Source organism: Oncorhynchus keta, chromosome 2 (genome assembly GCF_023373465.1).
Source record: "Oncorhynchus keta strain PuntledgeMale-10-30-2019 chromosome 2, Oket_V2, whole genome shotgun sequence".
NCBI classification, from domain to species: domain Eukaryota; kingdom Metazoa; phylum Chordata; class Actinopteri; order Salmoniformes; family Salmonidae; genus Oncorhynchus; species Oncorhynchus keta.
In genome coordinates this window covers 79,145,327-79,156,971 of record NC_068422.1, presented here as the reverse complement: position 1 = coordinate 79,156,971, position 11,645 = coordinate 79,145,327, and the positions used below count along the sequence as shown (strand labels likewise).

The 11,645-nt window shown below is 40.6% G+C and overlaps 1 long non-coding RNA gene across 1 annotated transcript; it reads left to right on the top strand.

Moving 5' to 3' along the window:
* The first annotated feature begins 1,359 nt into the window (after nt 1-1,359).
* On the top strand, nt 1,360-11,160 carry LOC118374437 (uncharacterized). The gene is made up of 3 exons (XR_004823608.2): nt 1,360-1,699; nt 8,349-8,451; nt 8,875-11,160. It is a non-coding gene; the product is annotated as an uncharacterized LOC118374437 (long non-coding RNA).
* The last annotated feature ends 485 nt before the right edge of the window (nt 11,161-11,645 follow it).

Here is an 11,645-nt window from a genome sequence, read left to right as displayed (position 1 = left end):
CAACCTATACTGTAACTATGGGTAGCATGAGGCAGTGGTGTGGCTTTACAGTTGTGGATTCAGTAGTAAATCAGTGTATACTATATATTGGATGCTGCTGCTTTAAAGCCTTGTGGATCAATCTCAGGAGTTACAGGCACAGCTGGAACCCAGTCTGATTATGCCTCCTCACAGAGCACCCAGGTTTATGTGCCATATTTTTTCCATAACTAATTAGCTCGAAAATCAACACGTGTAGGCTGCTAGCACTTTCAGTGAACTCCTCACACATTAGAGCTGTGATGCTACTGAAACTATAGTATGAATGACCAGGAGAGAAGCCATTTGAGTAATTTACCTTGTTCACAATTTATGTTCACCTGTCTCGGAAATTATAACAATGGACATATTAACAGCATATTTAATGCAGTTATGCGTACGACACGGCACTTAATCTTAATTGCCTCTTCTGCTAATTGATGTAGAACAGTAAAAGTGGAACAGCTGAATTACACATATTCATTTGTCATCCTCCACTCTGACCCTCTCTCCAAGGTAACATACCTAATGGTTTTTGGGCTGAGGAGCCTGGGGGAGGCTTGGAGGAGGCTAGGGGGAGGCTCGGAGTGGTCTGAGAGCTGGGTGGAGATTGGGAGGCTAGGGAGGATGCTTGGGTACCTGTCCACAACCACGGGCCGGCCCTGCTGCTGTTTACTCAGCTGTAGGCTTTCTCTCTCTCTCTCTCTCTCTCTCTCTGTCCAGTCTGAGGGCACAGGAACAGGTCGCTAAATATTTCATTTCCCAAGTAAAACACGCTTCCCCTCTTCAGTTGTAAAAAGAAACAGATCACAGTGATGAATGTGCAATCAGCCTGATTAACTCATTATTAGACGTCCAACTGGATCCTCCGAAGGGAAATGAGGGCAAGACAGAAAAGATTGTTTATGTCCCAGGCATACTTGTTGCCAGCTGGGTGTGTGGAGCTGTGAAACTCTATGGAACTATGTGAGGCTGTGCTGTGAAGGCTCGAAATGTGAAAATGTGTCGTATGAGGTCAGGTTTTTTTTCCAGAAGCACCTGGGAAGAGGGATGTTTAGCATTTGTGATGGGATTCTATACGTGTTTGGGACTGTTGTATAGTAACTGATTCATTCTCTCCAACCCTTTGTTTACCTCTCGCTGCTCTCTCTTTTCCTCTCTCTCTGTTTGACTCTCTCTCTCTCTTCCTTCCCCTCTTTGCTGACCCTTGGATTGCCAGCAGATGGAGCTGCAGTCTCTTAACAATCCCCCTACAAGAGGATGAACAAGACAACACATGCTGCATCCACTCAATTATACACCACACGCTTTATTTAAAAAACGGAGTCCGGTTTAGTTCCTGAGTTGAAGCAAATGTTTGTTGAAATAAGTGGAGATTTCCTGGTTTTCTTTAGCAGGAAAAAAGGAGAAAAAAAGTGTCTTTATTGGTTGAGCTCGGGGTGTTCTGTGATTACCTTACTTTCCCTCTGCTGTGATCTTTCTTTTTTTGCTGCTTTGCTTTCAGATAATGTTTTCCGTTCCAGTTACTTGTTCCAGTTACAGAGAGGGTGCCTGCCGGTGGGCTGTGTGTGGCTCTGTGTAGGGGCTTACTCTGATGGAACGGAACGTAGCTGGTAGGATGTTCTGCATGGGCTAAAGATCAGAGCTCTGTAGAGAGGCTGCGCTGAGTGGCATTATGGATGTAAGTAAGAGCAGCACTGACTGACTAACTTACATTTTTTATAAGCACACAGAGGAGAGGTGTCTGGGCTGAGGAGAGAGGAGAGCATGCTGGTTGTTCATATTAAGGGCTAATGATTAAGCTGAACATCAGGCCATCAGCCACTGGGCCTTGTTGTCAGATGGAATATAGATGCTATTTAGCTAGGATTTGTCATGTGAAATATTTAACATAGTATTGTAATAATAATATTATAAATTATATTTTATGTTCATTTATGTTCATTGATGAAATCATTTGCTTTTTCATACAAATCTGTCAGTTAAAATGTTTGATATCCTTACTTGTATGACTTTTATGTCTGTTTTAAATTGTTGTGACACAGTTTCAATTTTCATGTCGAGTAATTTGTCTGTACCCTGTAAGGGTGAGGTAGGTCTGTTCAGAGCAGAGCAGAGAGGGCATAGCGTGTAAGCCATTGAGCACAGGAATGTGAGAGAGCATTATTGCTCACACTTGATGTGAATGGAAAGGGGTTGAAGAAATGACAGTGTTACAGTGGGTGGTAGGGCCTCAGTACAGCCTGGGAGGAAATGGAATGAGAAAGTGCAGTCAGGCAGACCACTCATTCAGCATGACAAATGGGAAAGGCCAAGGGGATACCTGATACCACACTGTGGGCTCGCAGCATGCACCTGCCTGGCCAGGCTCCATGTGCATGCCACTGGAAATCATGTTAACGCTAATAATAGTAATAGTAAAAATGCTGCTAGAATTGGTGATAATAGGAAATAGTTGTAATAATAATATCAATAATATCAATAATAACAAATATACTTTTAAGTTATAAATTATTACATTCAAAAGTATTTTAAAATGTACTTAAATTGAAATTGATAGATTCATATTCATTGTGTACTTTCCATTGAAAGGGTGTTCTGCAAAGACAGTTGAATGTAACAGTTACATTCAACTTGTGTAACTGTTACTGTATCATCATCAGTTAACCTTCATTAAGTACCTTTATTTATATATTCTTTATATTTTCAGCTAAATATAAGTGTAAAATATGTATATTTTATTGTAAATGTAAATGTTATTGTAAATATATAAGTATGAAATTGCTAATCATCCATCAGTAATATTGTTAGTTTATCACTCAAGACATGTTAAGGTCAGGAAATACAGGCCATTTTAGCATCATTCTTGTGTAAAAAAAAAAACGTAAATAGCAAATTCACAATAACACAGCACAAATGGTTTTCTATTTGTTTTATCAAGAAAACTATGATAAACACATTCTCTAAGTCATGGAAAGGCAGACTTTCCTCTCTCCAGCAGAATTACAGTATCCATGTCAGAGTGCTGCTGATGAGTGTGATTACATGTTAGACTGTGGAAACAAAACATCCCAGTATTTGTATGAACAGTACACCTCCCGTGACATTCTTTGATTGGCTTGGCTTTCCTCAGTAGCTACTTCAGATCTAGGTTCCATCTGAAGAGTACTCTGATCTACTTTCCTGTCTGTCTGTGCAGAACAAGATTGTTGTCACCAAGTTTCCGCTGTGGATTTGACAGTACTTGATTTATCAGTTAATAGAATATAAACAGGATTATGAAGATTAAAATGAAGCAGATTTGGATTGATTAAGCTGTAAGGTATATCCTCAGAATTTATGCTAATGCCATTTCGTGTTCAGATTCCGCCATTGCAGGGTGTGCCTCAGTATGTCTCTACTGTACTGATACACCTACTATCATATGAATTATAATGTCAATGAAAAATGAAAAGCAATAATACCTGCTTTGTCTTTTATTTTCAAGCTCAGCTTTCCTCAGCTCTGCTTAAACAGAAAGGCATTAATGAGCACACACAGAGTTAATGAATCTGTTTCTACAGACAGACAGGATGTCACAAGCCACATGTCATGAGGTTTACATCTAAATTAACTCAGATACCAAATTCCACTGGCATATTAAATCTATGAGAGCTGTCTAGAATTGGAAGGGACAGGGAGTGCAATAATCCAATTGTAGGACAGGACACAGCGAGAGACATAGTGGAGAGGACGAGAGGTGGTCTGTATGTCTCTCTGTCTACACAGCCTGTTCAGATTGGCTGGGCAGAATGTGTTTCACCCACCCTGATATGGTCACTCGGGCTGGGGCAGTCAGTGAGGAGGACTCCCCTCCTCCGCTCTCACAGCCTGGCAGATAAACTGTGGTCACTCACACTGGTCAGTCAGTCAGTCAGTCAGTCAGTCAGTCAGTCAGTCAGTCAGTCAGGGGCGTCAGGGTGCATGCAGCGTGTCGTAAAAAAACTCAATCTGGTCTCCCATTTCTGTGTTTATATTGGGCAGGGGAATGACCACAGACTGACAGTAGAAGGCCCTGCTCTCTCTGTCCAAAGGACAAAAATAATGGTCTGTTTTCACTAGACAAATACATGACCTCATTCTCCCAATTTCATGTCAATATGTTTTTTTGGGGGTGCTCATTCCGTAGAATAGAATAGAGAATAACATAGAATATGAACATCATGTTAACTTTATAGAGGTGTTTATAGTTTTTTTTTACTCATATTGTGAGTGTTTATTATTGTTCATTGTAGATAAGCACAATCATGCATGTTTATCCATGGATGGGTGTGGATTAGACTGAATACTGTAGGTGTGAAAATAATGTAAAAAGTATGACATTAACAGAAAGATAAATTGCATTGACAATACACATTACATTCATATATGTATTCAATATTTTGTATTTCACTATAAATATAGAATCATTATTTAAGGGGTTGAATGTGAACATACACATATTTGACAATCACCAACCTTGGAATCAAATGATTCTGACATGACAAGAGTGGATGTCAGTTTGTTTTTGTGTTAGTCAGTGTGTTACTGTGTGTAGACGCCCACACTGTGGTTAGAATAAGTGTGCTAATGCTTGCCTGTGTGTGTGTGTGTGCCTTTATATCCTATCTAGTCATGAGGTTGTAATGAGTTAGTTCCTCCTCACCCCAGGGTGCTGCTGTGGGATAGGACACTGCCCCATGGTTTCTAGTTGGCTTTGTCATGTGAATTGTGTTGAGTGGTGTTGCATGGTCCTGTGGAGCTCTGTTGATCCAGTATTTACACAACGGTGACCAGGGTAGTGTTGTGCAGGGCAGAGTAGATGGATTGGGGGAACTACTGTGTTACACCTTGCTGCTACAGCAGAGCACAGGTAGAGCACCTGTGTAGTAGTGAACACCACTTCCAAAGAGAATCACATCTAAGGAGTCCATAGGCACACTGCTACGTTTTGTCTGTCACAAAGTAGTTGGAAAATGCACATTAACACCAGCCGTCTCTGGCAGTTTTGTAGTCGTTCCCAATTAGCTTTTCATTTATTTTTAAATATTATTTTATTGAACTGAAAAGAAGCTAACAACACAAAGTCTGCTTAGTTTTATGCTGTCGTTTGTAAAGCAAATTGGACAAACCACAGAGAATTATGAGATGTGCAGAAGTGTCAACAGCAAAGGATACATTTTCTTTATTTCTAACCTTCTATCCCAATTTACTGAACTTTTACACATCAGTTGCATGATATATTGTAGCCATATCATTAGATGAACGTCAAACAGAAATAGACAGTTATTGTACCTTGTTGAAAGACCTGAATTTAGTGTTTGTTGAACCATAGCAAATAACATCTAAAAAGAAAATATATGTTTGACATATTTATTGTAGTAAATAAATCTGGTTTCCAACATTTCAGTCGGAATTCCACTTAAAAATTAGGGTCTCTCTACCTTGCAACTTTATTTGGAAAATAATATGGTGTGGTGGCCTTTCATTGCTTTGGTCTGTTTCACATGTTCAGACTTGTTTGTATATGGCTCCTTCTCAAAGTCGGTTCAATATCCATGGCCTGTTTCCCACTGTATTTACATGCATTCTCTCACCGTGGTCATATTGTGTTTCAGTACCTCTGGCAGCCAAGTTTTACTGAAATAACTAGCGCTGAGTTGCTTTACTTTTTATTCGAACGCAACACAAGCATCTGGGATAATCGCGTATTAGTCAGGATCATTCTCTCTCTGAGAAAGAAAAGTGGCATTTGTAAACAAATCTGTGATTTCATTGGATTGCATAGCACAGTATCACAAGTGTTAAAAATGTTTTTAAAAAAGCCAATTGATTTGTCAAATACAATCAAATAAAAATGTAACTCCTTTGGCTCTGTAATAACATTATATTGGGGTAATCAACGAGTTGCTGACAAAATCACTAGAATTTATCACTTGGACAAAAACTATTTCACAACCTATATTTTCTGAGAAACATATTTGTGGGATAATCAAAGAGTTATAGCAGAGAGTCCTCATCCTATGCGTATATTTATATAGTTTTTTACTATTTTGTACATTGTAGAATAATAGTGAACACATCAAAACTATGAAATAACACATATGGAATCATGTAGTAACCAAAAAAGTGGTAAACAAATCATTGTCTTCAAAGTAGCCACCCTTTGCCTTGATGACAGCTTTGCACACTCTTGGCATTGTCTTAACCAGCTTCACCTGGACTGCTTTTCCAACAGTCTTGAAGGAGTTCCCACATATGTTGAGCAATTGTTGGCTGCTTTTCCTTCACTATGTGATTCAACTCATCCCAAACCATCTCACTTGGGTTGAGGTCGGGTGATTGTGGAGGCCAGGTCATTATTCTACAATGTAGAAAATAGTACAAATAAAGAAAAACCCTGGAATGAGTAGGTGTGTCCAAAATGTTGCCTGGTACTGTATATAGTCAATGAGAATGGTATCTTAAATTACAAAATTATACATTGGTTTCCTTACCATGCAAGCAGTCTATGGGCAAGTTATGACAGCAATCCATATTTGGTTTAGTTTCCCTGGAACTGTTTCCACATGCTAATGTTTTACTAATTCAGCATTTTTTAAATTATATACAATTGATTGTGAAGCTTAATAAAGTATAGAGGTTTTGAAAATGATGCGTGAAAATGCTAATATTGGTCCCATGACTTGAATGGGATTTGTGCCACAAATGCTAAAACATTAGCATGTGGAAGTAGTGGCGGGGAAACTAAACCTAATCATGGATTGCTGTCATACCTTGTCCATAGACTGCTTATAGGGTAAGGAAACCAATGTGTCATTTTGTCATTTGTGTGAATTATCCCTTTAACTTTAACATTTTGTTTTCGCCAGACCCATTTTTTCTTTCTGTTCTATGAGAACATTTAAATGTCCCTCGCAGATCCAAACTAGAGATATATTTATTTATTGATGATAAGCAAGAGATTGTATTTGGCTCATCCTGTGGTCGGCATGTGTTCAGTGGTACATTACATTACATGTACTGTCTAGCAGAGTCATATGAGGCCATTGGTTAAAGCATGTTCATCCCATGTATGACGAGGTCAGGGACATCTGTCGTTTTGATGCTCAACAGAGCAAACAATATGTTTTGAATTAAGATTATACGTGTTGAATAAGCCTTATCTTTCTTATTTACACAATCTATATTGATTTAAATATGCTTTGTAGATTAAAGTAGATGAGTTAATCTGCTGGTCTCCCCCATGTTGTCTCTGAGCTGCGAGGGGGAGAGGAGTTATAATAATCCAGAGATATAATCCTATGATTCTTTCAAGCTTTTTTTGTGTTGTTAAATGCCAGGCATTTGTTTTGATTTAATATCATCCTAATCTGCTTTAGCTGCCAGTCGGTCGCTGTCTAGCAGTAGAGCAGACTGGATTTTGTCTATTCCATGCATAGCCTTTAGAACTCTGACGGGGCATGAGGGCAAGAGAATAGCATAGAAATAAATGATGCCAGATAGCAACTCAAACTAAAAACGTTAGTGACTGACCATCCATTATTGCTCACAGAAACCGAAACGCTATAGTCGTATACCATGATGTGCTCAGTAATTATTTGGGAACTAATCTGTGTGATTGACCATCCATTTTTCGAAAGTTTGGGACTATAAGGTTCTATCTGCTTTTTGTAAAAATGTTGTTACTGACATAGCATTGCTCTGTTCACTGTTCTCTACCTATATAATAGTCCAAAAACCCAATTCATGTTAAGTTCAAAAGAATACAAGATACAAATCGCTGACAATTTTAAACCAATGAGGGATCAGCACTTTAAACCAAATTATCTTCGAATCATATGTTTTTGCAAATAGAACATTATAGTCCCAAGCTCTTGAATTGCTAACATAAACTTAAATGCTAGTGTCGTAAACCATGAAGTGCTCAGTAATTATTAGGGAACTAATCTGTGTTACAATACTGTAGATTTATCGTGTGCATGTCAAATCTGGATGTTTTACATGAAAGGTTTGTTATTATCCTGTTTGGTTAGTATGCTATTTGATGTGATGCACGAATGTTGAGAATTGTGGATGCTGACTGAAACACGCCACTTGCATTGTAATCAGGTGACAATATATTCAAATGTCTTCTGAACACTCCGTGTTTCTTCTTCTTTCTGTCATCCTTTGATGATGCTGCTGATTCATCTTTTTTTTTTTTTACATTTTATAAATGATATTTCTATAGATTGAATCTTGTCATTAATGTGTACTAAAAGTCTATGAGGTACATGCATAGCTAAGTCTTATTCTTATCTCTTATCCAGGAGGATAATCGGGAAGAGCATACAACCTAGGCCATGAACTATGAGTGTTGCAGAGGGCAGGACCTGCTTGGGGAACCTTTTAGGACGTATTGTTCAGTAAAAGGTTTAGCCAAATTATCTGTACAAAATCCAACAGGTCCTTCTTGGAATCTTATGTAATAGGTATTTACTGTCATAGCTAGTTTAAAATAATTGAACTGTCATATAAAGCTTATCCTCATTATTTTCCAGTGCTATTTTTACTCTGTTGTTTATTGTAAGTGGATTCAGTTCCTGGAAGATCTCTTTACTGCCTCTGACTTGCCCTGTCCAATATTATTAGGTGCTATGAGTTCAGCCTGTGCTAAATCTGTTAATGCATAAGACCATAAGAGCCTCTTATGTTCCAGGCAGGTCGGGGTGAAGACACATCAGATTAATATTTGATCATGCAGAAGGGCCCTTAATCAGATCTGCTTATTCCCTCAGCTGAGTGCTCCCCAGCAATTATCATAATTGTTGCTGCTAAACACGCTTGTCTTCACAGCTGCCTGCCTGGCTGACTGGATGCCGGCTGGTTGGGTGTGAGTGAGCCTAACTACGTGCTCCGTGAGAAGGGGATTCCAGAACCAAACCCAATTAATGGTCAGAAAACGGACGGCTGGGCTGGGCTGCAGAGGGGAGGGGAAGGCCGAGGCTGGGCTGGCCACGCCTGTTCCCACTATGAGCGCTGTGCCCCAGAGTCTCCAGTCTCTCTACTATACCTCCTCCACTGTACCTCCTGGAGCTACCTGGAGCTCTAGAGGACACACTCAGTAATACCCTTCTCAGCTACACCAAGAGCCTCGGCTGATAAGAGTGAAATCAAAGCTGCACATCACAAGGAAAATGACTATTAGGGACTAGAAATATCTCTATTAAAATGCACAGATTATAGTGTTCTCCAGACCGCCAGAGTGGGCCTGCCTGACTGACTTACTACCTGACTGCCTGACTTACTACCTGACTGCCTGCCTGACAGCCTGACTGCACAGTTCATCCTGCCTCAGTTCCCACTCTCTGCTTCCTCACCGCTGCCTCTCTCTCTCTCTCTCTTGGTCACCTTCCTCGTCTGTCTCTTGTCAAGCTCTTAATCTCGATCTCTTTCTCTGTCCTGTACTTGTTTTAAATGTTTCTGTAAGCCTTATGTTTCCCTTGCAGTGATTTGGAAAGAAAGACAGGATTTGACATTTAACACATAAAATGATTGTAATGCTATGAAATAATACATATTTGAATTAATAAATATCTATTTCATATTTTAAATTTAAATAACAATGTTTAATACAAAATATACCTGTGTGTTAAAGGTGTACAGGAAATGAAATTAAATCTTCTAACTGAAACTGACATAGTCAGGATGCCACCCAGCTGTACCCCCACTGTGAATAGTGTGGGCAACATCCCCTCATGTCAGTAGGCTGTACCCCCACTGTGAATAGTGTGGGCAACATCCCCTCATGTCAGTCAGCTGTACCCCCACTGTGAATAGTGTGGGCAACATCCCCTCATGTCAGTCAGCTGTACCCCCACTGTGAATAGTGTGGGCAACATCCCCTCATGTCAGTCAGCTGTACCCCCACTGTGAATAGTGTGGGCAACATCCCCTCATGTCAGTCAGCTGTACCCCCACTGTGAATTGTGTGGGCAACATCCCCTCATGTCAGTCAGCTGTACCCCCACTGTGAATAGTGTGGGCAACATCCCCTCATGTCAGTCAGCTCTACCCCCACTGTGAATAGTGTGGGCAACATCCCCTCATGTCAGTAGGCTGTACCCCCACTGTGAATAGTGTGGGCAACATCCCCTCATGTCAGTCAGCTCTACCCCCACTGTGAATAGTGTGGGCAACATCCCCTCATGTCAGTCAGCTGTACCCCCACTGTGAATAGTGTGGGCAACATCCCCTCATGTCAGTCAGCTGTACCCCCACTGTGAATAGTGTGGGCAACATCCCCTCATGTCAGTCAGCTGTACCCCCACTGTGAATAGTGTGGGCAACATCCCCTCATGTCAGTCAGCTGTACCCCCACTGTGAATAGTGTGGGCAACATCCCCTCATGTCAGTCAGCTGTACCCCCACTGTGAATAGTGTGGGCAACATCCCCTCATGTCAGTCAGCTGTACCCCCACTGTGAATAGTGTGGGCAACATCCCCTCATGTCAGTCAGCTGTACCCCCACTGTGAATAGTGTGGGCAACATCCCCTCATGTCAGTCAGCTGGAGAGGAGGGGACCCGGCACACACAAGCCTTCTGCTTTGTTATAGGTTCAGTAGGGTAGATGTGAATACAGCCCATCGGTATGTGGAACTCTAAGCACTCACGGTTCCCGAAAGTCATACAGGCAGAAGTGTGCCTGTCCATGTGATTACACACTGTAGCCAGTCCTGTAAAACAGGGGAGGGAGGGCTCACAGGCTCTCTCTCACACACACACAACAGTACACATGTAGCCCAACAACTCCTCCATACAACTGGTGGCAGGATGGGTATGAATGAGAAGCTCTCAGCAATCCAGTTTGTCACGTCGTTAGTCCCCAAAATGTACTGATTATTTGTAGATGTTGTTTTCTATACAGTAACAGTGCATCTGAAGGTACTTGTGTAGGTAGAATGGTTAATTGTCACATCATTACAGTTTTACTGCAGTTCATTGCAGTTTTAAGTCGGTCTAATAGAGTTTGATATGTGAAAACGAACCACTACATTCTGACTTTCCTATAGTCCCCCCCATCATTTTTAAAGTATCTCCGATTAATAAGGTGTCAGCTAAGCAGTTTGTCATAAACATGTCCTCAGAATAAATGAGTCTTTTGGACGGAGTGTTGTCTGTATGAAAGCCATCTATCGTTCTGAAGGCATGCCACTGTGTGGAGGAAACACTGGAGAGAGATTGCATCCCATTAATCTGGGCTGACTGGCTGGAAATTGCATCTTTGTAATGAGTATTAGGTGTGCATCTACATGAATTAAATCTGAATGAGCGGCTGATTGATCACATACTCCCAAATGATGCTCCTCCCATGATCATTATTGTTTAAAAGTGACTATATCATATCAGGATGATTCAAAACCAGCCTCTGGAGGGAGAGGGAGAAAAAAGAAACATATTTCAGTAAATTTCACTCAGGATTTGAATGATTTATCTGCTATTGGCTAGAAGCTGGAATGAATTCCCAGTTCAAGTTCTTGTGGATTTTAGTGTAAAATGAAGAGCTGAACAGAGGCAGGAGTGATGGCTGTTTATCTACCAATGCTTTGTGGAGATACAGTACAGT